This window comes from Octodon degus, unplaced genomic scaffold (genome assembly GCF_000260255.1).
Source record: "Octodon degus isolate 3935 unplaced genomic scaffold, OctDeg1.0 scaffold00001, whole genome shotgun sequence".
In the NCBI taxonomy this organism is placed as follows: Eukaryota; Metazoa; Chordata; class Mammalia; order Rodentia; family Octodontidae; genus Octodon; species Octodon degus.
The window spans coordinates 33,270,696-33,295,094 of NW_004524577.1; the positions used below are offsets into that span (position 1 = coordinate 33,270,696).

At 39.5% G+C, this 24,399-nt stretch overlaps 1 protein-coding gene across 1 annotated transcript in view; it reads left to right on the forward strand.

Annotated features, from left to right (window-relative positions):
* Positions 1–24,399, forward strand: part of Pde4d (phosphodiesterase 4D) — a 1,527,171-nt gene that overhangs the window by 135,976 nt on the left and 1,366,796 nt on the right. The window lies entirely within an intron of this gene.

A 24,399-nucleotide genomic window follows, 5' to 3' on the forward strand; every position in this document is an offset into this window, starting at 1 on the left:
TTTAAAGTGGTTAGGATAGATATATAGTTACATTCTCTTAATGAATAGAATGATTCTTGTACAGCAATTAACCACTAGGAAGAATGTATGCAGTGTGTTAATTATTGAAACTGTCCTACCGATTTGATTTATAACTGTCTCATTGCTATTTGTTTATCAATAAAATTATGGGGAAAAATAATCACAAACTCCAGAAGCCGCCCCATGACTGCATGAGGCTTTGCAGAGACACCTAGACACAAACCATCACAATTATTCACTAGTACATGCAGGTTAAATCCGTGGCAGCTTCCATCAGAATACCTAAAAGCCAAAAACATCCCAACAAACAAAACTCGGATGACACCAAGTATTGAGAATGTACAGAAGCTGTAAGACTCAGAGGCCGCTGGTGGGAGAGCAAGTTGGCAGATTTGCTTTGGAAAACTATTTTCAGGAATTATGAACGCTGAACTTACATAATAACTCATGCCCGAGCAATTCCATATATATACATATATATGTATATATATGTATATATGTATATACAAAAAAGGATAGATATAGAGCTACTTTCTCTTAATTCAATGAGAAGAAAAATTTGTACTAATAGTGTTTGGACAGGATATCATGTCTGCATGTTGTACTATGAATAACTACTATGAAGACAACAATATGCAATATATGAATTATTGTAACTGTCCTATCAACTTGTTTTGAAACTATCTCATTGCTATTTCTTTCTCAAGAAAATTAATATATAAATTCACACACCTACAATATTTAAATGACAATGGAATACCCTTCTCTGACAAAACTAAACAAAAAAGGGGGATACAAATGAATGACCATTTTGTATATGTATCCTCAAAATAGTTAGGATAGATACTCACTGGGAGTGTCTACATTTGTGCACTAAAATAAAGGAACTAGTGCTTGTAGTAGCAACATTTGAAGTAGAGAAAAGCGACAACAATGCATGGATTGGTGATATAGTCACAAAATAAAACAGAACAATGAAGAGAGATTGGCCTGTAGCATGAGGTAGTCAATCTCCAAAACACAGGGTGGAGCAAAGATGCCACACATAAAGGAGTTCACATGGGATGATTTCATGTAGAGAAGACTCGGAAACAGATCTCTCATGGCTGAAGTCAGGCTTGTGGTCACTCCTCGTGGGTGGAGATGAAGGAGACAGAATGCCAGTACGGCTGTAGGGAGCGGCAAGGTTTTGATTTTTAAGATTAATTACTTGCGTATACTTACATTGTGAAAATCCACCCGCGTTATGATTGGTGGATTCTTCTGTGTACTAGGAGAGAAGTTCGAGAAAAAGATCAAGGCCTACATGGGTGTGAAAAATCTCACGAACGCAGCGATGAAATTGCTAACAAGTACAGCCAGGGAAGGGGGTTGATTTGTTGATCATATCCCTGATAGCTGTAAAAAAATGGGTGTGATTGGAGTGGAAGGAATCACCACACATTGGGGAACTGAGTGCAGAGTAGGATTTTGCTGTGATAAATGCACCATGTAGCTGTCGTGGGATTGAAGATAGCTTATTAACTGCACCCGCTGTGTTGCTGTAGCCGCTCTGGTTCTAGCAGGTGAGTTGGCCTCGGCCGTTCCTGTTCTGCACCCTGGGAAATAGCTGCTTCTGTGACATCGGCTGCACTCTAGACTCGGGCAGTCCGTTCTGTGCTTCATCTAACCTGTTCACCACGCAGAAGAATTCCATGCCAGGAAGTTTAGGCTGGCCAAATCATGTTAAATAAATCCTATGCAATGTAAACGAGGCATTTGCTACAGCTGTGGGCCTGCGGCTTCTGTTCAGTGGTCACCTGGTAAGAGAAATGTAGCAGGTAGTTGGTACTGTAAACAACTCAGATGGGTATTCCATTGTTATTTAAATATTGTAGGTTCATGAATTGAGCAAGATAATCCAATATAGCCCAGTAGTCCCTAATAGTAGTGGGTTATCTGTAGGACTGGTCATGTCAGAAGTTGTTGACTTGAGCCTTTTACAGCTCAGCATATTAATATGGCTTTACTTTTTATAGCTCATTTTTATACTTTTCTGCTGGATGGTTAAGACCTAGATAAAGCAATACCTGTATAACAAGAAAAGTAATTTTTTTATTTGACAAAGGGGATATAAATGAAGGACCATTTTGTAGTGAAATATATACATATATATATATATGTATATATGTATATACAAAAAAGGATAGATATACAGCTACTTTCTCTTAATTCAATGAGAAGAAAAATTTGTACTAATAGTGTTTGGACAGGATATCATGTCTGCATGTTGTACTATGAATAACTACTATGAAGACAACAATATGCAATATATGAATTATTGTAACTGTCCTATCAACTTGTTTTGAAACTATCTCATTGCTATTTCTTTCTCAAGAAAATTAATATATAAATTCACACACCTACAATATTTAAATGACAATGGAATACCCTTCTCTGACAAAACTAAACAAAAAAGGGGGATACAAATGAATGACCATTTTGTATATGTATCCTCAAAATAGTTAGGATAGATATACAGCTGCATTCTCTTAATTCAGTGAATAGAGAGGTTTGTTCTAATAGTGTCTGTGGACAGGATATCGTCTGCATCTTGTACAATGAATAACCACTAAGACAACAATATGCAGTGTATTAATTATTGAAACTGTGCTAGTAATCGGTTTGGAAACAGTCTCATTGCTATTTGTTTCTAAATAAAATTATTTAAAAAGTAAATAAAAATACAAATATATACATATATCTGAATGCCCTGTGGGGCTTTAATGGGAAGGACAAAATATCAGCATATTCCTCCTTGTGTTTTTACCGAAACTGCTCTTTCCCATCCTGTCCTCTTCCCCCTTATCTTTTCCCTTCCTTTCCCCTTCTCCCCTCTGCTTCCCTCCCTTCCTCCCCTCTCTGTTTCTCTCCCTCATTTCTCTGTTTCTCTGTCCCTCCGTCCTTCCCTCCCCTGACCGCCCTCTTTTCCTTTCTCCTTTCTCCTCTCTCCCTCACCCTCTCAGCTTGGTACCTTCATTTTAGGAACATAAGTATAGATTACCTAGGTTTCGTGGTTAAAATAGAAAGTCTATTTGTCTTATGAGTCAAAAGTTAAAGTTCATGAAGGATTAGTTGCCAAGGTTGCTTTCTAAATGTCATGGCTAACTAAGCGCAAGCGGTCATTATTAATGCTGATGAAGGAAATTAAGGTCACATGGGCATTTTCTTTCCTCTTATTGCTTCTTTTCTGGGTTGCCTTGTGTTCTTGCCTTTCATATTGATTATCTCTTGAGTTTGATGAAGATAATTCCTAAGGAAGTTTCATTTATTATTTTTCTCAGTTCTGGAGATTTTTTGAATGCATTCTAGAACATACTGTAAAGACACCGCTCATGGTTTACAAATACTTGAATATGGAAATTGAGGCTGTTTGGGAAGAAAAAGTGTGTTACCAACAGTTACGCTAGGGTAAGAGGTGTGAACTACTGGAATTTTGGGCAACCTTGGTTGCATGGCGGTTATTCTACTCAGAGTCTTCCTGACCAGGAATCAGCCTAGGAAGGCTCTGTTTTTTTTTTTTTTTTTTTCTTTTTTAAAGTATGTTTGCAACACATAATAAATAGATCCATTATGGGGAATTGGTACATACATGTATTACATCGTGATTGGTTTGATTCCTCTTCTTCCTTCCCTCCCATCCTCCTCGTCTCCAGATTCCTCCCCCGTCTTCACAAAGCCTGTCTCCCTGTTTGTTGTCACCTATATTTTATTTTGCCCTGTATTCATTCTTTGGGTTTCTCATGTATTTAACCTCTGCGTTTAATTTATTTCACTTAGTGCTATAGATTGAAGGTGAACCCATTTTTCTACAAGTGGCTGAAATCTACCGTTCTTGATGGCTGAGGTCCATTGTGTATTTATGCCACACTTTCTTTGCTCATATGTCTGCTGATAGGCATCTAGGGTGCGTCCGAGACTGACCTATCATGAATTGTGCTGCTGTAAGTGTCACTGTCCATGCTTCAGTGTAATATGAGGTCTTTAACTCTTCCAAGAAGATATCTGGGAAAAGTATGGCTAGCTTGAATGGAATTTCTAGTAGTAGTTTTTTTTTTTTTTTTTTTTTGAGAAGTCTCTATACTCATTTCTGTAGTGACTACACTACTAGCTCCAAAAAATAATGCAGGAGGTCTTCTTTTTCTTTACAACTTTGCCAGTATGTATTGGTTTTTGGGTTTAAGAAGATAAAACATTCCTGAGGAGTAAGATGGGATCTCATTGTTATTTTGATTTGTATTTCTCTGGTGGCCAACAGTGTTGAAGAAGGAAGCTCTGTCCCCTTAGGGCTGCTGCTTGCCTGGCCTGGCCTACCAACGAGACTGAGGAATTCACAGGCATCCCTCAGCTCAGTTCTCTTTGCAGTAGACTCCCGTAGGGGATCTGTAACTTACAGCTCTTATAGGCTTTAGTTGGTTAAGAAATGGAACCAACACTAGGAATTATAATGTCTTGTTACATGGACAGGATGCTGCGTGATAGGTTTTGAAATGCCTTTTGTCAGATTTCCCTATCAAAAGTCTGGTGAAAGCCCATACATAATTAAACATCACAGCAGAGTGACTTCTGTTCGGGTGTGGTCTGACTTTTCCTGTCCGTGTCCACTTCTCGTGTCTTTTTTTCCACTGCAGGTCTTGTCCTTAGTCTTACCTGGTCCTTATCTGACTGCTTGGTATGGCAGTGTAACTTTGTTTTGGGGTCCGTAATGAGCAGAAAAAGGTCATTCTCTTGAGCTATGCTAGAAGATCCTCACGTGGGACCTTTTGCTTAATTTTTAAGGACAACAGCTAACTGCAGTCTGTTCAGGGCCCCTCCCTCATCTCGGCCGTCCATGGTCGTGGCTTCTGCAGTTGTGCTCCCCGTCTTGGTCCTGTGTGATTCCTGCTGGGCTCTCTGGTTAGGTGTTTTCCTGGCCTGTCCCCTGCACTCTGTGTTCAGATGTGGGAGTTGGAGGGAATTCAATGTGTTTAAGCACCTCTTTATCACAGGGGTTTCCTATGAGTTCTACACTGGTGGATAAAAAGACACCAAGGTCAGATGAGGATTGCAATTTCTTTGTTGGTGCTCCACTCTCTTGGTGGTGCGAGGGCCACTGGGTCCCATCCATTTCTTCTCTGTACTGAATTTCTCCCCTGAGTTACAAGCAGACAAATAGGGCCTGTCCCTGTGGTCTCAAGTCAGGAGGACAGAAGAACACAAGTGCCTTCAGGCTGATGATCAAGGCGGGAAGGCGAGTGAAAAAGAAGAGGGAGGAAGACCTATAAGGAGGAAGAGAAAGGCATGGGAGGAGAGGGGGAAGAGAGGGACACAGGCAGATGGAGAGTGGGAGTGAGGTTCCAGTGTCCAGACAGACAGACAGACAGACAGACAGACAGACAGACACACATACACACACACAGAGGCAAAGAGACAGAGAGACAGACAGAGGCGGAGAGAGGGAAACAAAGAGACAGCAACAGAGAGAGAGAGAGAGAGAGAGAGAGAGAGAGAGAGAGAGAGAGACAGACAGACAGACAGAGACAGAGGCAGAGACGGAGAGAGTGCTGCATCCGGGAGTGGATATATGATGATTTCTTCCTAAGAATCAGATAATCCCTTTCTCTCCCCATAACAGAAAATGATTGGGTGATGGAATAAATTAAAACACCTTGTCCTCTATTCCAACGGTGTTGATGACCATTCCTGTTCTATGTGTTGAGGCCAGCCTGTGCCTGCAGGGAGGGGCGGGCTTCCCTGCCGCTCCTGCTGCCTGCTTCACTCTCTACTCAGGTAATCGGATTGTGTTAAGGACATCCTGTGACTGCCAGGGCGTTCCATTCAGTCCTTCACTTGCAGTGCCCCAGAGGGAATGGTGACAGCTCTGGATAACTACTGTGCACCTCTAATGCCACTGAGTGGAATGAGGTCACATTGTTGTCAACCTGTCAAGTGCAGAATATTAGCCCTCAGTCTACCAGGGGAACGTGCTACCCTGATTTTCTTGATATTATTTCAAGAAAGAGATAATTTTGTGAACTTGATAGAATACCTTTCTTTGAAACATCTGAAGCTTGGATAAAACAAGGCAAGGGTAGAGAATAAAAAATGTTTCAAAAGGGCAAAATGGATGTTTCCTATAGTGTTTTTATTGTACCTGTTGTCTCTGAGATCTGAAAAATAGCTCCCTGTTGACACACAAAATTCAGAAGTCCTTTCTCTGCAGAGCGCAGGGTGCTTTTTTTCCTTTGTTACAAAGATTAGAGTAGAGCAGGGCAACTCTTTGGTCTCAGTGGAGATACAAGGTCATGTTAGGGGCTGGGAGCTCATCCCTGGTGACTCCCACTGAAGGGTCAAAGGGATGCTTGGCACATGTGCTTCCAGTGGGCACAGGAAAAGTCCCATTGGTGTCACTCTTCAGATTAGGATGGCAGAGAAGTCTGAGGACAGGCACAGTGTACCAAGCCATCAGCTCCTACTGAATGCCCAGACCGGCCAGGTCCCTCAGAGGAGGGGGAAGGGTGAAACTGAATGGCAAGGTAGGAAGGGAGAACTGCAGAACTACAAGTCAGGCTGGGACAATTTGTTGAAACTCATATTCTTTTATATAGGAAGAAAGATGACTGGCAGATTTCGGTAGAGGAGAAAAAAAGAAAGAAAATGGACTGTTAAAGTTTCTATTTGTTGTAGAAATCATATGGGCACAAAAGTTCTTTTAAAAAAGTATCAAGTATTTTGGCTTTTGATATGAGGTCTCACTATGTAGCTCAGGCTGCCCTCAAATTTGAGTCAATCACTCTGTCTCAGCCTCTTGAGTGTTGGGCTTACAGGAGTGCCCCACCAAGCCCAGTAATACAGAAATTCTTTCTTTTTTAAAAAAAAAAAATTAGGGAAGGGTCTACAGGGTGTTCAGGGTCTCACTACTAGATCAGACTCATAGTGATCTGCCCATTTACAGCCTCCCAAGAGCTGGGATTATAGGTGCGCAACCCTATGCCCAGTCTCCAGGAATTCTTATAAATTACTTTTATCCTCCAACAAAGAGGGAATTAGTTTTCCAAATAGCCTGTGTATCTCCCCATCTTGGAGGTTTGCACACCAGAACTAGAGATTTAAATAAGGTGCAGGACTTTGGATTGAATTTTCACTTCTCTTGCTCTGCTGGGATATCTATTTCCCTGTTTCAATGAGGATTTGTTTTACTTGAAAGATTAACCCAATAACCAATACAAACATCTGCGTCTTTATGTCCTTTCAATTTCTCAACTTGTCTGGTGCATCCTCCTGGTAGAATTTCATGTGGATGTTTATTTCATTTGCATGGGGTTTAAAGCTGGCTGCCAGGGCTGTCCTGCCACTTGCATCAGTGCAGATTGTTCGCTGCACAAGTAGAAAAAGAGTGGGTGAGCAGGCAGCTGTGTTCATCCTGTCAAGTCCAGAAATGAGATGTGAGCCCTCTCATCCCCAAGAAAGGGGCATCTTTTTGCTTCATGAAGAGGTGCTGAAAGAGCTAGCAAGTGGCTTGGATTGTCCCTAAGGCTCAGGCTTCGTAAGCATCCTGAATTATGGTTTGTGTAGTGCTTCATGCTGAGAATCATCTTGCGAATACCCCTGACAATGGTCATCAGTGTTCTGCAATTTACTAGGAATTTCTGTGTCCTTCCCCTACTGTTGGCTTCTCTCCTTTCTGAGACAAAAATACCTGATGCCCAAAATTAAGAAAGGAAAGGTTTGTTATAGCTCACAGTTTCTGGAGGTTTCAGTTCATATTTGGTTAGCTTCAAGGCAGGGTGGTACATGGCAGAGCGCAATAGTTCATGGCAGCAGAAAACAGAAAAAGCAGCAAGAGCAAAAGGGAGGGGCAGTGGAGAGCAGGCCTCTCTCCCTGCCTCATATTGTATGCAGGCTGCCCACCCGAGGGCGTGTATAGCACTCACACCTGTTATCACAGCACTGGATCATGGATCAATCAAAAACTCTAGAAGCCCACCCATGACTTCATGAGGCTTTGGGGGAACATCTAGACACAAACCATAGCCCCTTCAAGTGCCTTGTGCTTGGTTCTATAGAATTATGCATCATTTGAAGATATTTGGTGCAAGTTCGGACATTTTTCTACCCTTGGGTTTTAGAAAAGTTAGACTTCAAGGAAAATGGGACTCAAATTGGTTTGGTATACTACAATTGAACATAAAGATCTTAGAACCTTGAGAAATGGAACAGAAATGTGCTACTTGTACAATCAAGGGAGTAGGGGATCAGGGCGAGATGAGATTTCTGGTCATAGTAGTTTGCATTATGGTCTGTTTAGCTATTCAAATTGTCTAGTGTTTAGGTGAAAAGTAGGTAGAAATAGTAGAATACAGAGATTAGAATAGGTCAGATTATTAAAGAGCCTATTACTTGATTTAGTTAATCTGAAGGATGTAAAATTCCAGAAATATTGAGACTTCTGCATGCTTAATGCAAAGAACACTTGGTACAAAATTGCAGTCTTTCAGAGAAATTTGGTAATGCAAAGCTTGTTATCCACCCATCCACCCACCCACCCACCCACCAATCTCTCCTCTTGCCATACATATACCTATCTTATATATTAGCAGAGGGGGCTTGATTACATCGACCAATGCAAGTGTTGTAAATGAAGGATGCAGAAGATATTAAAAAAAATAGAGTGGCAGAGACTTGGAAAGCTGAGCCTTTCCCCATTCACAAGAAGTAGCCACTTCTCAATCTCAGAAGATTGCTGATTTGTAGAAAGGCAATCATGAGGTGCTGGGAGGACCAGATCCTCTGGCTTTTTCAAAAGTAGCAAAAGATCATGATGTGAATTCTTCCAGTTATTAAATACTGAAAGCTAGTTCAAGTGTTGAAAAACCACACTAACGTTGCGTGAAATCCTCATGTTATATTCCAGTTTGGAAAATTTATTGGCCACAGTAGAAGCTGAATGTCAATTTGTAACCTCTTAAAGTTGAGAAGGAAGTATCTTTAATTTAATGAGTTGTCAAGATGTATACTCTATTCAACTCTTTCTTTTAGACTGGTTACATTACCTGGGTTACACAGGATACATATTGTTGCTGGTTATTTTTGAAGAGTTACTCTTTTCTGGAGAAAGTGTGTTAAGATTTCTCAATGTGGTCCTTCACTGGCTTCTTAGGGGGGTTTGGGTTGGCATTGAAAGGGAGCAGTGGGAAGGTGCTTACATTTCTGCTTCATGGGAATAAAGTGCTTCTGTATATACTGGCTTAAAGAGTAGAGATTTTATAAACAGAAGGCACTTTAATCTATGTTTCTAAGAAGAAACAGGAACCTTCTTGATAAAATGCCACCTGCTTTTACATTGAGCACTTAAGGCAGTCTGCCAAGTCGAAAGCAAATCCAGGCAAACTTTAATCAAGTTGGCATCTATAGAGCGGGTGCAGGCATGCCTCATAAAGTTTATCTTTTCTGCTTGAGAAATGAGTGACATTCTACTGGTTCCATGTAAGAAAATCTTTCAAGGTTTTATGAAAGATGATTAGGATCAGAATAAAGCATGTCACCCAGTTCAATAGTGTTTTATAATAATATTCAGTGTTTTACGCTTTATAATGTATTTCAATACAAAATAATTTACAGTATTTTACAATAGATCTGGTTATTTTTCCTGTGCCTTACTAGAGTGTAGCTAGAATTACAGTGTAGCTTTGGGTGTAGCATTTCTCTAGACTCACCCCTACAAAGGAAAGAAAAGAAAGAAATTTCTTAAAGACCCCTGCATTGCACCAGTGACAATAAAACTCAGTGATCATTAGCGTCTGGAAGATCTGATTTGCTAAGACAGCACACGGAGAGTAAGCAAGTAGAAAGAAGCTCAGAACGTGCCAGGCTGGGCCTTTCTGAACAGGTAGGCACAGATTCCTCCTGCGGGTCTGAATGACTGACAAGGACGAGAATCGGTACCTAGAGGAGAACTTGGAACTCTGGTCGTTGTCCAGAACTCAGGTGGAAATGGTAACACTAGCTTTCTATAACCAGAGTTTTGATGTTGGACCAATTTACCAGAATTAAGATTGATATTTACATATATCTAACATAATCTCACTTTTCCACTTAAAACTTAGCAGTAGCTTCTCACTGGATTTGGAACAAAACCTAAGATTGTTACTTCGCCTAACGTGGTTCACCTTGAACCTGATTCTGTTTTCCTCTCTGATCTCACCTCCTGACTCACTGTGCTTCTCCTCTCTATCACAGAGGTTATGCACAGTTGTTCTGCAGGCTCTTGGTTGGCTTTCTTTTTGGTCTTGAGTCACATAGGGCCTTCATAGACAGGTTTCCTTCACAGAGATGCTGGCCCCCATTACGTCACCAGCTCTACTTTCTTTACAACACTTCTTTGAGCTAATCTTATTTATGACATGATTCACATGACAACATGTGCCTTGGGGAATGGAACTTTTTCTGCTGTCCTTTATTGTTTTTTATTAATTTTATTGAACATGCTGTCCTTTATTACTCAGCTTCAGATTCTAGGGTAGTGCCTGGCATCAAGTCTGTGCTCAACAGTACGTGTTGAGTGAATTATATATTGTCACAATTTGGTGGCTATCTCTACAGCCTTTTGGGGGAATATAATTAGAATATTATTTTATCATTTGGAAAGAATGAGGGAAAACAGTGTTTTGGGACAGGAGGGAAATGTGAAAAGGTGTGGCTGTTGGAATAAGGTACCTAGTTTGAGCAGTAAATCACAAGCATGGCTTACAAACAAAAAGAAACAAATACATATCCCTTGAAATCAGGCTTTAGTATAACCTGTCAATGGACACACTTCTGTGAATCATGCACACCCAAAGCCTTGTCTTCATAATTCTAATAAGAATTTCTGCTGGTGACATTCTTTCTTTCTTTTTTTTTCTTCCAGGCTGTAAATGGAGTAGACTTCAAGTTTACTTTGAGCCTATCTGGCTGGCAAATGTGTTTCCAGTAGAAAGATAAACATATATTCAGAATACTAAGCAACCGGTGTTTGAGCCCACAGTGTCAGTATTTTGAGAAACACATCTTCCCCTGACAGCCCTGATATTCTGTAATATTTTGTATATTTGTTTACATTTGGCTTATCAGGGACCAAGGTCAACAGAATTAAGCTCTGAAACATGAAGCAGGAGTAAAATAATATTTCTTTATCTGTGTCCTAAGAGATTCCAGACAGGAGAAGGTCCATGGGTCTGAAGAGAGTTTTTAACTAAAGTGGTAAATAATCCATTGTGACTCAGACCTCATCAAACATCACTCTGATTGCCACCATATGACAGAAAAATGTAATGTTCTCTCCTTTTTTATTTAGTACAGGGTCTACAGGGTCTAACTACACAGATCAGACTCATAGTAATCTTCCTGTTTTCAGCCTCCCAAGCGCTGGGATTACAGGCACGTGTCACCATGCCAAGTCACAATAGCAGCCATCTCAGCATAATGGGGGTGGGGCCGGCACACTGGGAATCTAACCCTGGCCCCTGCTTCTGCCTAAGCAGGTGCTTTAATCTGCTGAGCTATCTGGCTGGCCTCTTGTGATGCTCTCTTTATGCTACTCCTTGACAGAAAACTTTAAGGGCCTTGTAAGTGGAGCTGGGAGTTCTCAGGTTCCACAAAGGTCATGACTCGTCGACCTTCCCCTCCTCTTACAACTGAGCAAAAGGATGTAAACTGGGTGTCTGTAGTCAAAAGGTTTTCATCTACACTGGTCCGTAGCAGCAGGTCAAGTATGGGGAGAGTGAATCTCTTGATGACTTTTGGTTTATTTCACATCTCTCAAGCAGAGATCTAAGTGTAATCCCCTCTATAAAAATGTGTATGACATTGCTGTGGACAAAAACTCATTCCTGTTATCTAATCCCAGTCTTGATTATAATCTACAGAGGCAGAATTTTAAATGCTTGCTGAGTTAATGAAGAGATGAGAATAAGGGTCTTACCAGGGGAAGATGAAGACGTGCTGTCAATGGAGGCGATTAGTAAATCAGTAAATATGAGTCCAGGCTGTTACATGGTCCTGGCTCTTATTTTGTAGAAACCTCAGAATTTGGGAATTGTTCACTATATCAGTTAGTATGGGCTAAGATGTGCCCCCGTAACAGTCAGTAGGTTAAACAACACAGGTCTGTTTCCTGGTTACTCTGTGTGTCTGCTGTGGGTCAGTCAGCACTCTGCTCCTCGCTTCACTCAGAAGCATAGATTAATGTAGCAGCCCCTATCCTGAATTTTGTCCCTTATAGTGCTTGAAAGGAAAGTGAACTCTAAGGGCGTGTGTGTGTGTGTGTGTGTGTGTGTGTGTGTGTGTGTGTGACCATAGTGGTTAAATAAGCTTTAGAGAGAAATTACAAATGTTACTATAACTCACTATGACTGGCCCTGCATAGCCACAAGGCAGTACAAGAAGTATAATCTTCAACAGAGCTAATGAAATTCATTTAGTATTTGCCTGCTTGTATGGGGATATAGATTGACTTATTACAGTATGGGGCTTATCAGAGAATGTCTTGTTTTTCTTACTTAGATGTATCATTGAGTTACTGAGTCATAATTTCATTCTGAATATATTCTGCATCAGTTTGATTAAACGGCTCATATGTATTGGGTAACTGGCTATTGATTTGCTCATCAATGCATCAGTTCTTGAATTTGTTGAGAACCTACTGTATGTTCAATTACTGTGCTAAATACTACCTTGCGTGGCTTTGCTGAATTATGGTCGACACCAACTAGCTCGCTATGCTCAGTAATGAATACATTTCAGTGCTTGCAGAGAAAGCATTGGTTGAGGCTTATCCACTTTGAAGGGCATCTGTGAACATTAGAGATTATGTTCGCAAAGTGCCTAGGATAGGCAGCAGCGGTGTTCATAATGGTGTTGCAAGTTCACTAGGATTTTTAGTCCATTTCCTAAAATAATATTTATTCTGTCAGTATTTCAGTTAAACAACACTTACTTGACAAATAGTCATATGAGTCCTGAGTCAAGACTGCCTTCCAAAGCTCACCTTTCATTCCACAACTCTGGCCCCCAAGGTGGGACACTAAGTAGGTTTTAGTCTTCATAATAGGACACCTGCAATGGCTTCTGGGAAAACAGTGGATGACTCGACACTGTCCCCATGGAATAACTAAGTAGACCTAGGTACAGTGTTAAATAGGGATAAAGGTCTTTATAAATGTAAGGTACTCAGGGCATAACCCCTTAACCTTTTCTTCTATTCTTGATCCCTCAGTGTGGAGGTTAGCCTCTTGGCTTTCTCCTCCCCTGGCCGCCGCGATTCCTTTCTGGCGATCATCATGTCATGTGTGTTTGCCCCATTTTCCTAAGTGAACAGTGGTGCGATTGCTCTGTGATACCGCTGTGGTAAAAGGCAGATCTTCTGAGGGAGGATTGTAGGTTGTGGGTTTACTTCTTGTGTAGCACTTTTCCTTTGCTGCTTGCAGGAACAACTGCATTTCAGTTGAGTGCAAAAATTTTCTCCTTTGAGGGGGCCAGGGAGATAGCTCAGTGGAATAAGTGCTTCCCTGGCAAGTGCAAGGGCCTGAGTTCAATCCCTGCTTCCACCAAAAAAAAAAAAAAAAAAAATTCTCCTTTGAGTTTTCTCCAATCAATGCCATCCGCATTAAGGCTGATCGAGTGAAGCTTCTCTGTACAGTCGCTCATATTTGAGATTTTTGGTCAGTATTTGACAGCTTTGTTTGGGAAAGAAAAGATGTAAGGAGTCTTTTGGTCCCTTTCTGAAAAGCTCCCAGGCGGTCTGGTTTTCATGTGGGAAATGCTACCTGCTTCTTTTGGTTCTGACTTCTCCTGTGTCTCAGGTCATAGAAACCGCTGACAGAGAAGACCCTGTTCCCTAGCAATACCTTATGCCCACTTCCGCCTCACAGGAACGTTCCACTCACACCTTGACCTCACATTAACATCAGGTATTGATGAAGCATGAGACAGTGAACGTGAAGAAACATCTGTCAGGCTAGCTATGAAGAGACGTCAGTAGAAGTATGGGAGGAGGAAGGTCTATATGAGGGAGGGAAGGCAATTAGAAGGGCAAGAGAAAGAAGGCATGATGACACAAAGGGAAGTCCTTTACCAAAGGATTCTGGGATATTAGTGTATAGATATGAGCTCAGAAGCAGCATTGGGAAATGGAATCTTTTTATATGAAGATAAGAAAACATGTATTATATATATACATATATATTTGTATATATAATATATACTTACTTTTTAAGTAAAACTGATTGACATTGCAGAAAGGTTTTGGGATATTTTAGGAAATCCTTAGAGAACAGATAATTTTTCTTTTTGCTGCCTTTTCTGACAATTGAATAGAAATACTAAATTTTAACCCTTTTGTTAGAGGCAAAGTGTGTGTGTCTGTGAGCCACTACTTCTTTTTAAGATCCATCTTTAAAAGACCTAATTTCCGATATCATGCTTTAAATAGCAGTAATCTCTTCAGGCTATCGTCTCAGAAATCTTTACTTTGGAGTACTACTTTTCTTTGCATATATTTTGCAGCGCTAATGAAATACCACCTGTGTTCTGATTTCAGCTCTCCAAATGGAAAGCACCTGGAGACAGAAGTTAGGTCTTCCCTCTTGTACTCTCCACATAGCTTGTGTCCAATTCAAATCTTTTGCCTAGTTGATAGAATAAGTCACTGAAGACAGACCCAAGGCCTCCAACAGGAGCAGAATGCAGTTTCTGTTTATGCTTCTGCAGCAAGGCAATTGCTTAACTAGCACAGGTAATTCCATGACACATACCTTGTTTGTGCAATTTGGCTTCGCTTACTCCTCATTTAAAACTGAAGGAAAATGTTGAAGGTTCTTTCTTATGGTATCTCAAAACTGAACTTGCATGAAACACTGTATAAATAATGAACAAAATGAACTCCTGTGTTTTGCTGCCAAGGAGCTTTGGCATTTTGTTTGGGTAAATTATTTGGCTGATCTGGAAAGCTCTGGGCCTGGGGTGGCAAATCTGTGTCACCATGGTGATGTGGCTGCCGGGGAGAGGTGGATGGTTATGGAAAGTGCCTTCTGATAGCAGCATACCAACAACTGCCATGGTTTTACCCAAGGAATACCCTGTCAGACTTAGATATTTTCTTGGCTCAATATACCGTACCATTATGCGTTTGGTAGAGTCAGCCAAAACAAGATCATGTATTTGTGCCTATGCCCGATACCCATGCTGGCTAAGGGAATCAAAAGTCAGAGACAGTGAACAAAAAGATGGCTAGAGAAGAGATAAGCAAAAGGATCAGGACAAATGAATCCATGTTTTGCTTGATACTCTCTTCCTTCCACGGAATCAGTGTGCAGAAATCTCTTTCACCCCTGTGTGTGACTATCTTCGCCTTACTCTGCTGCGCCTGGACTCTCTCACACTCCTGACCAATTAGTCAGTGCGAAGCAGGCAGGAAGTGCCACATGATAGAGGAGAAAAATGTGCAGGATGTGTTGCACACTGCCTAAGTTCAGATCCCTGCTTTACCACTTACTAGCCCAGAGATTATTAAATTCTCAGTACCCTACGGTTTGGGTCTCTAAAGTGGAGAAAGTAATAAAAAATTTATCTTGTGGGGTTGATGTGAAGATTACATGTCATAACACGCTCTTAGTGCTTAGTGTGCTGCTCTTATTAATAATGATAGCCTGAAAAACTGCCTATGGGGTAAATGGGGCACATGAAATACATATGATAGGTTCAATATGCGAGGCTCTATTATGTCTTAGTTACTTTTCTCTCATTGTTGAGACAAAATACCCAACACTGACAACTTAAGGGAGGAAAGGTTGACTTAGCTCACAGGTTGTAGGGGTTTCAGCCCCCAGGTGGCTGGCTCCAAGGCGAAGTGGCGTGGCAGAGGGCGTGACAGAGCAGGCAGGTGAAGGCAGCAAGTGACAATCAACAAGCAGAGACCCCCTTTCTGTACCTTATATTGTATGTAGGCTATCTGTCCTGGAGGTAGGTAACACTCACACCCAAGGTGGGACACTCTTAACCTACATGAGTAGAGCTATGCCAAACCAATCAGTGGACTAATTTAGTTATCACATGCCCCGAAGCCTAGCATCACATACAGTAAATCCTGCCATCTCTGGAAAGCCCCACTTATGACCATTTGGGAGACCTAAATACCAGCTTTAATGTACCAGGAAGGCTCGATGAAGAAAAACATTTTGCTATAATTACTTACATCTTTACTATTACTATTGATGTTAATAGTACAGAGATAAAATGTCTTTGTATATACCTCAAATCCTTCTTCACATATGAAGTGAAGGGGTATCCAAAGCTCCGAATTCTCCATACTTGAGTTTAATAAATACTTCTGCTCTCATCACTGTGAGAGGGAGCAGAAGTCAAGAGACAGGAATTTAGGAAAACATCCAAGTTGAAAGATGCATAAAATTTTACTCTTTGAAATGTAATTGGCCTTGTATAAAAAATAAGGATCAGGTTTTTAGTCCTAGGATGACATAATTTTTTAATGAATTGAAATTGCAGCTAATAGAAAGTTGAACAGAAAGATTAGTGAATAGGAAATGGAGGCACTGCATGGATTTTTTATGATGGTGTTAAAAATGCAGAAGTGAGTTGTGAGTTTCCTTTTTTTTTTTTTTTTTTCAAAGACAACTCAGAAAAAAAGGCCAGACCATTTAAAATGAATTCATTGCACAGCTTGAGTCTGCATTCATAAATATAATGAAGTTTAAACAGTACTTAACAGCAGCGGCCTGTGAAGCCTGCCATTGTAAGCTGTGGTTATGTATGTGAGGCCAGGCATAAAGTTGGTTCCTTAGGGCCCTATCTAGCTTATGGGGCAGCCCCTTGGTCTCAGGGCTTGCTCACCCCTTTTCTTCTTTTTGAATTGCTGAAATGCATCTGTCTTTTCCTCCCTTCTCCTTGCCTTCTCTGTCTACTTTGCCTGGGGTTTGAAACTTTTCTTGCTCATCTCTACTTCTAGTTGCTGTGTTTTTCTTTCTTTTTGTGGCCAGCTCTGCCCACCCTGGGGCTGGGGCTGGTACGGCCTGTGGTGCCGGGGATTGAGGATTGAACCACAGTCCCTGCATGCTTACTTGTGCTTGCCTAAGAAGGTGCTTTAGACTGCTGAGCTATCTTGCCAGCCCTATTTTTTTTTAATCAAGGTCACTTTTGTATAATTTGTAAGAAGGTCACCGGTGAATATATGACATTGGAATTATTAACTATGTTGAGAGACACAGGTCTCTAGTTCCGCAGCTCTGTGCCAGAAGAGTGGCAATGCCAAGGGACTGATGATGTCACTGCCAGCCCGGCTGGCCGTCCTCCGTGCACATGCCAGTTTCCTTCCTTTCTGTCCTTCCAAACAGCAGGGTCTGGTGATGTACGCGTTTCATCAAACAAGTCTAATGCGCATTAAATTGAGCAAGTTCACTGTGCAATATCAACACCAATGTGAACACGGCTTATCTCCTGAGCTATTATTATTCACTCATTCATTTGATGATTTTTTTGTCAAATAGTAACGATGAGATAATGATGTTTTATTTATTTATTTTATGTATTTTTTCTGTAAAGTGAATTTTTTTATTTATTCACTTGTTTTTTTAAGTAAGTTTATTGAGAAACAAATAGCAATGAGACAGTTTCAAAACCAATCAGTAGGACACTTTCAATAATTAATACATTGCATATTGTTGTCTTCTTAGTGGTTATTCATAGTACAAGATGCAGACATGATATCCTGTCCATAAACACTATTAGAATAAATCTTTCTATTCATTGAATTAAGAGAAAGTAGCTGTAGAACTATCCTAACTATTTTGAATATGCAGATACAAAATGATCCTTCAGTTGTATCCCCTTTTTTTGTTTAGTTTTGTCAGAGAAGGGTATTCCATTGTCATTTAAATATTGTAGGTGTGTAAATTCAGCAACATATTCCAATCTAGTCCAGTAGTCCATTATAGTAGTAGGTTATCCATAGGACTGGAAATGTCAGAAGTTGTTTACAACTCAGCATATTAATATGGCTTTACTTTTCATACTCATTATTATACTTTTCTGCTGGATGGTTAAGACCAAGATAAAGCAAGATCTGTATAACAAGAAATGTAACTTTTGTATCTGACAAGGTCAGTCAAATCTCCTCAGGATTTGCTCTGAAACCCTGTACCATAGTTTGTAGATCCTTAGTCAGTGTCAGCCTTGTGGATGAGTCATGGCCATCGCTTGACCAGTTTGCTCTCTGTGAAAGCCTGAGAGAATGTTTTCTCTCCATGTGACTCTTCTTAGGTACATTCTACATCATCGATCACATTCCTCTGTGGCCCCATAATCTCCTTAATCAGAACATTTGGGACACAACTGAGTCTTGGGTCCTCACTGACCTGGAAAGGCTAGGGCCAAAATGTTAGCTGTCTTGCAGCCCTTCTTTTTCTCTGATTTTTGGTCTGCAAACTTAGGTTGCTAACCCAGCAGAAGAGGGTTTTTATTATTATTACCCTACAACATAGGTAGTTGAGCTTAACCTCATTATCTGTCTGAATATCAAACATCTTAGACATAACATGGAACAGGTATTTTCCATCAATTATTGAAATGTTAAACTTTAAGTCCCTACAGAATATGAAGAAAAAAGATTTAAAAAAATTAAAAAATAGGAACGAATAATTACATATTTTTACATAAAAATATTTTATGTATTTTAGTACAGAGTCTACAGGGTCTCACTACACAGATTGGACTTGTAGTGATCCTCCTGTTTTCAGCCTCCCAAGCACTGAGATTACAGGTTCATGCCACCACTCCAAGTCTCAGTCACTGTCTCAGTGCACACCCCCCCTCCCCCCCGAATCCGGGTCCCTACACCTGCCTAAGTAGGTCCGCTGAGCTTTCTGGCCAGGGATAGGATGATTTTTGAAGTAGAAAATCGATGAAATTAGTAAATTTCCCAAAAGGAATATGGAAGTTACAAGAAGATAGACGCCATGACTCAAGGCTTCCAGGGTCTATTTCTTTTCATCATTAGCAGATATAAGACTAGCCAGAGAAAAGCGAGGCTTGTGTGAACATTATCACTTGGGCATGAATATGCAAATAATGCTACCGTTTGGATTCCTCAAAATTTATAAATCATGTAAAATTAAGTATCGCAGCCCAAGGCAGTCTTTGTAAATATGATAAGGAGTAATAAAAATGGTATTAAAAAACGAAGACCACTGGCAATGTTGTGTAGGTAAAATATTCCATTTTCATCTTGATAGTAAAATGTTCAAGGTTATTACTGGGCTTGTTCCATAAGCAACGCCAGAGAGAACGTAGTAATTACCTGTCTTGTTAGTGAGAACACTGTTAATATTAACGGAATGTAGCCCGAAGATCCTGGGAACTGATGAAAGGCAGCTGCAGCTCTGTGGGTGTGGTGTGGCTCTGACGTCGCCTGAGCGCTCAGCTCTGCCCTTGGGGATTTCTCCGTGCTTGGAGCCTCTCCCAGCTCCTCTGCTGAGGCCTCTGAGTGCCCATGAGGGGAGGGTAGGAAAGAGAAGATGGACATTGCTCTTCCCCTGCAGTGAAAACGAGACTGTAGATCGGGACAAATGTAAGATGAACTAGGTTAAAGGATGTTTCCTGCGATTCTGTGCACTGGATTGGTTTGGGGAGCTTAGGAAGCAACTGGACTGGCGAGGAATGGAGATGCTACAACTTGGCCTTGCAGATGTGTGGTTCTGTGCCAGGAGAGCCAAGGAGAGCGGCTTATCAGCATCCTGGTAGGCCAGCGGGGCAGCCGGTTTCGCGTGTTGGAAATGTGAAGATTTACGCAGGCAGCTGCGGACACGCACCCTGCACTCTTGTGTTCCGCGGAGAAGCAGCGAAGTCTGTAGCTGCGTCCTGAGGCAAGAGACCGCAGGAAATCACTGGAAATCACCAAGACAGGCTGGAGACTTCCAAGTAGGGACCTGGGATAACAGCATGACAGGAATTAAGGTCATAATGCTGCAATGACAGAGGGATACCCATGGTCATAGCAGCACAGCTCACGATAGCTAAGTCATGGAAATGGCCTATGCACCTGTTAAAGATGAATGGAAAAAGAAAATATTATATATATGTATGTATACATACATATATACATATATTACACACACATATATATATATATATATATATATGTATGTATAATACCACTCAGCCATCAAGAACATTAATTTTGAGAAAGAAAAAAGAAAAGAAGCAAGAAAAATTATAGGGAAAACCATGAAGGAAGACAATGAAAAGTGCATTTGAGATATTTGGAACCCCTTACATGAAGCAGCACAACAAGATTCGTATAGACAGAGGTCTCTACTTCTGGAATATCTGATAGTGAGAAAGTACTAATGACATAGAAAATCTATTCATTGAATTAATAATGAAAAACTTCCCTAATCTTGAGAAAGGTATGGAATCCGTGTGCTGGAGGCTTATAAAACCTCAGAGAGACAGTGCCCAGAAGTGAGCTTTATGCCAGGGATGTAGCTCAGTGGCACAGTGCCTGCCTGGCAAGTGCAAGACTCTGAGTTCAATTCAATTCCTGGTAGAAAAAAGAAAAGAGAGCGAGCAAGCGAGCGAGCGAGAGAGAGAGAGAGAGAGAGAGAGAGAGAGAGAGAGAGACAGACAGACAAAGGATCTTCACTATAGCATTGCATAAGTTCTTAAAAGCACAAGACAAAGATTCAACTTAAAATCTGCAAGGAAAAGCTCTAGGTCATATTTAAGTCTATCTTCAACAAAGTCACAGGAAAGTTCTTAGATGAAACCCTTGGAATGATGCATTGCAAGCCCAGAAACAAAATAAGTGTCCACAATGAATAATACACTCAGTAAGTCTGTCTTTCAGAAATGAAGAAAAAATAAAACCCTCCCCAAATGAAAGTTGAGGAAGTTAATGAGCACCAGGCCAAACTACAGAAGATGCTTCAGGGATTTCTCCTTTCAGAAATGAAATAAGATAACAACTATCATGAAAGCATGAATCCTACTACAAAAATAGGTACACAAAAGAGAAACAGAAAGGAAAAACAATTACTAATAGAGGAAACCATAGAATCACAGAGGTGGATAAGTGCAAAAGAACTGGGATGCTTTTTAAAAATAGCAGAACATCAACAATATGACAAAAATAAATCCTTATCTATCAATACTACCCTTGAAGATAAACAGACTAAATTCTCCATTTAAATAAATAGGCTGAATAAATTAAAAGAAAAACAAAAACAGAACAATGTATTGTTTGCAAGAAACTTGCTTGCAAAGTAGTAAAGTCAAACACAGATTGAAAGTGAATAGAAGAAAAATGATATCCCCAGCAAATGGAAACCCAAAGGAAACAGGAGTAACTATACTTATATTTGACAAAATAAACTTTTAAGACAAAAACTAGAAAGATACAAAGAGGGCCAGTATATCTTTTATTTCTTAAAGTGGTTAAAAAATCAATTACAAAGATACAATGATTATAAATTTATTTGCATCTAATGTTGGACTATCTAATTTTCTAAAACAAAAAATTTTAGCCCTTCAAGGAGAGATAAGATGAAAACCCAATATAATTATAAAAGATTTGAGCAAACCACTTTCATTAATGGACGAATCATGTACAAAATAAATGGCTTAAGGGGTACAAATGGTAGACCGAATGTATTTTCTATGGTTATTGTATGAAACGTTCTGGAAAATGGTCTAGAGAGAGTGGGCTATGTATTGGGTCACAAAGTCAATCTTAATAAAAATCTTGTATCTTTTCTGATCATAATGGAATAAAACCAGAAATCAAACACAAAAGAGATTTTAGAAGTTACAGAAATGTGTGGAACTTTTGAGTGAATAAAAGGTCACTGAAATAACCAAAAGGAAAAAAAAAGGACATAGCCAAAAGGGAAATTTACGAATTCCTTAGAACAAATGAGATGAAAGCACAAAATGCCCCAAATTATGAAATGTATAACAAAAATGGTACTAAGAGACAATTTTATAATAACAAGTGATTACATCAAAAACAGACTTCAAACAAACAATCTAATGATGTATCTCAAGGATTTAGAAAAGCAAAAACAAAAACAAAATTAGAAGGGAGCCACAACAAAGATCAAAGCAAAAGTACATTAAACAGAGGATAAAGAAATACAAAAGATCAGTGAAACAAAAAATTGGCTATTTTGAAAAGATGAACAAAATCAACAATCCTTTCACTAGATGAAGAAAATAATCACACTAATAAATATAATCGGAGATAAACCAGTTCACCTCACAATTGATACTATAGAACTACAAATCTTCATTAGGAATTATTGTGAAAATAATATGTTAATAATTGGAAAACCTGGAAGAAATACACACATTTCTGAACACAAATGACTTACCAAAATTCCAGAACATAAAAAGACTGAAGGGATTACTAGCAAGTAATGATACTGAATCCATAATAAAAAGCCTCTCAAAAAGAAAAGACCAAGAATGAATGGTTTCCCTACTGATCTTTATTAAATTTTCAACGAAAGAATAGTGCCCATTCTATGCAAACTCTTCCAAAGAGTTTAAAGGGTGGGAGCCCTTCCAAATTCGTTCTTTGAGTGAGGCCAGTTTCAGTCACCCTGCTAAGCTGACCAAGGACACAGTGATAAGATCAGCAACAGCAACAACAAAAAGTTATAGGCCAACTTCCTTGATGAACATAAATGCTAACATTTTCAATAAAATGCTGGCAAATCTAAGTCAACAGCAGAATCAAAAGGCCACGCAGTATGTTCAGGTTGGATTCACCCAAGGATACAAGAATAAATAGAACAGAAGAATGCAATGTACCACATCAACAAAATGAAGGGTAAAACTGTAGGATGATATCAATAGGAACACTAAAAAATTAATAAAATTCAATATACTTTTGTGATAAAAACCCTCAAAAGTATAGAATGATGGAAACCGAATAAAAGCTGTGTGGAACATATCTATAGCCAATAACATATCAAAAGGGAGAAAAAACTGATAGTCTTTCCAAGAGCAAGACAAGGCTGTCCATTCTCACTGACCCTATTCAATATAGTACTAGAAGTTTTACCAGAGCACTAGGCAAGACAGAGAAATAAAAGGCACACAAACTGGATGGGAAGTGGTAAAACTATCCCTGTTTCTAGATGGTATTTTTCTATGCATGGAAAAAAAATTGAGTCTACCAGAATCAACTGTAGCAGGATATACAATCAGTTTACAAAAATCAGTAACTTGTCTGTACACCAATAGCTAATGTGTTGAAGAAAATTATTAAAGTGATATTCACCATAGCTACAAAAAATACAGTAGTATCTAGAAATAAATTTGTCCAAGGAACTGAAAAGCTTCCATAATGAGAAATAGAAAATACTGATAAAAGGAATTGAAGAAGACATAAAAGAGTTAATGAGTTTCCATGTGCATGGATTGTAAAAACTAATATTTTTTAAATTTTATTCTATTTTATTCTGAAGAACAAAAATAGAAGCAAAAACAAACAGAAATAAAGGAACAGGGTAACACACAACAATGCAGATGTTACAGATTTTCAAAATAGGAATAGCTAATTAACAATGGTTATTATATTATCTATTTTCTTATCATCAAATCTGTTGCACAGAAATCCCATTCAACCCAGCTATTCCCCTTCTGGGTATTTTCCCAAAAGAACTGAAAACATCATACCATAGTGATATACGTGCACCCATGTTTATAGCAGCACAATTTGTCATAGCAAAATCTTGGAAACAACCAAAATGCCCATCACTTGAGGAATGGATGAAAAAGATGTGATATTTTTATACAACGGAGTACTACTCAGCTACAAGGAAAGATACACTTGAAACCTTTATAGGTAAGGGGATGCAACTAGAGGCTATACTCGTAAGTGTAGTAGATCAGACCTGCATGTTTAAATATCATGTTGTCTCCCTAGTACAAGAACCTGAAAGAAGAAATAAAACCTGAAAGATATAACAGATATAGTAAAATGGAAAGAAACTGAACTTTAGGATTCCACAACAAAGATGAGAGAAAAGAGAAAAGATAGGAAAAAAGAAGGAGAGAAAAACATGGAAGTATATATACAGGATGGCTGAGATGACTGTACTCTTAATTTCCATCATTTTTTCAAATAGCAGTTCATGTTTAGAATTTTCACCTTAACAAACTCTGTATGCTGATATTTGTGATACAAGCAACTACATCAAAGACAAATGTGTAATGCAAAAACCAGTGGCTGAATACCTCTCATCTTGATCTTCTAAATGTGTACCATTTCTAATGTTTTATCAACTCTTATACTCTTTTTTTTTT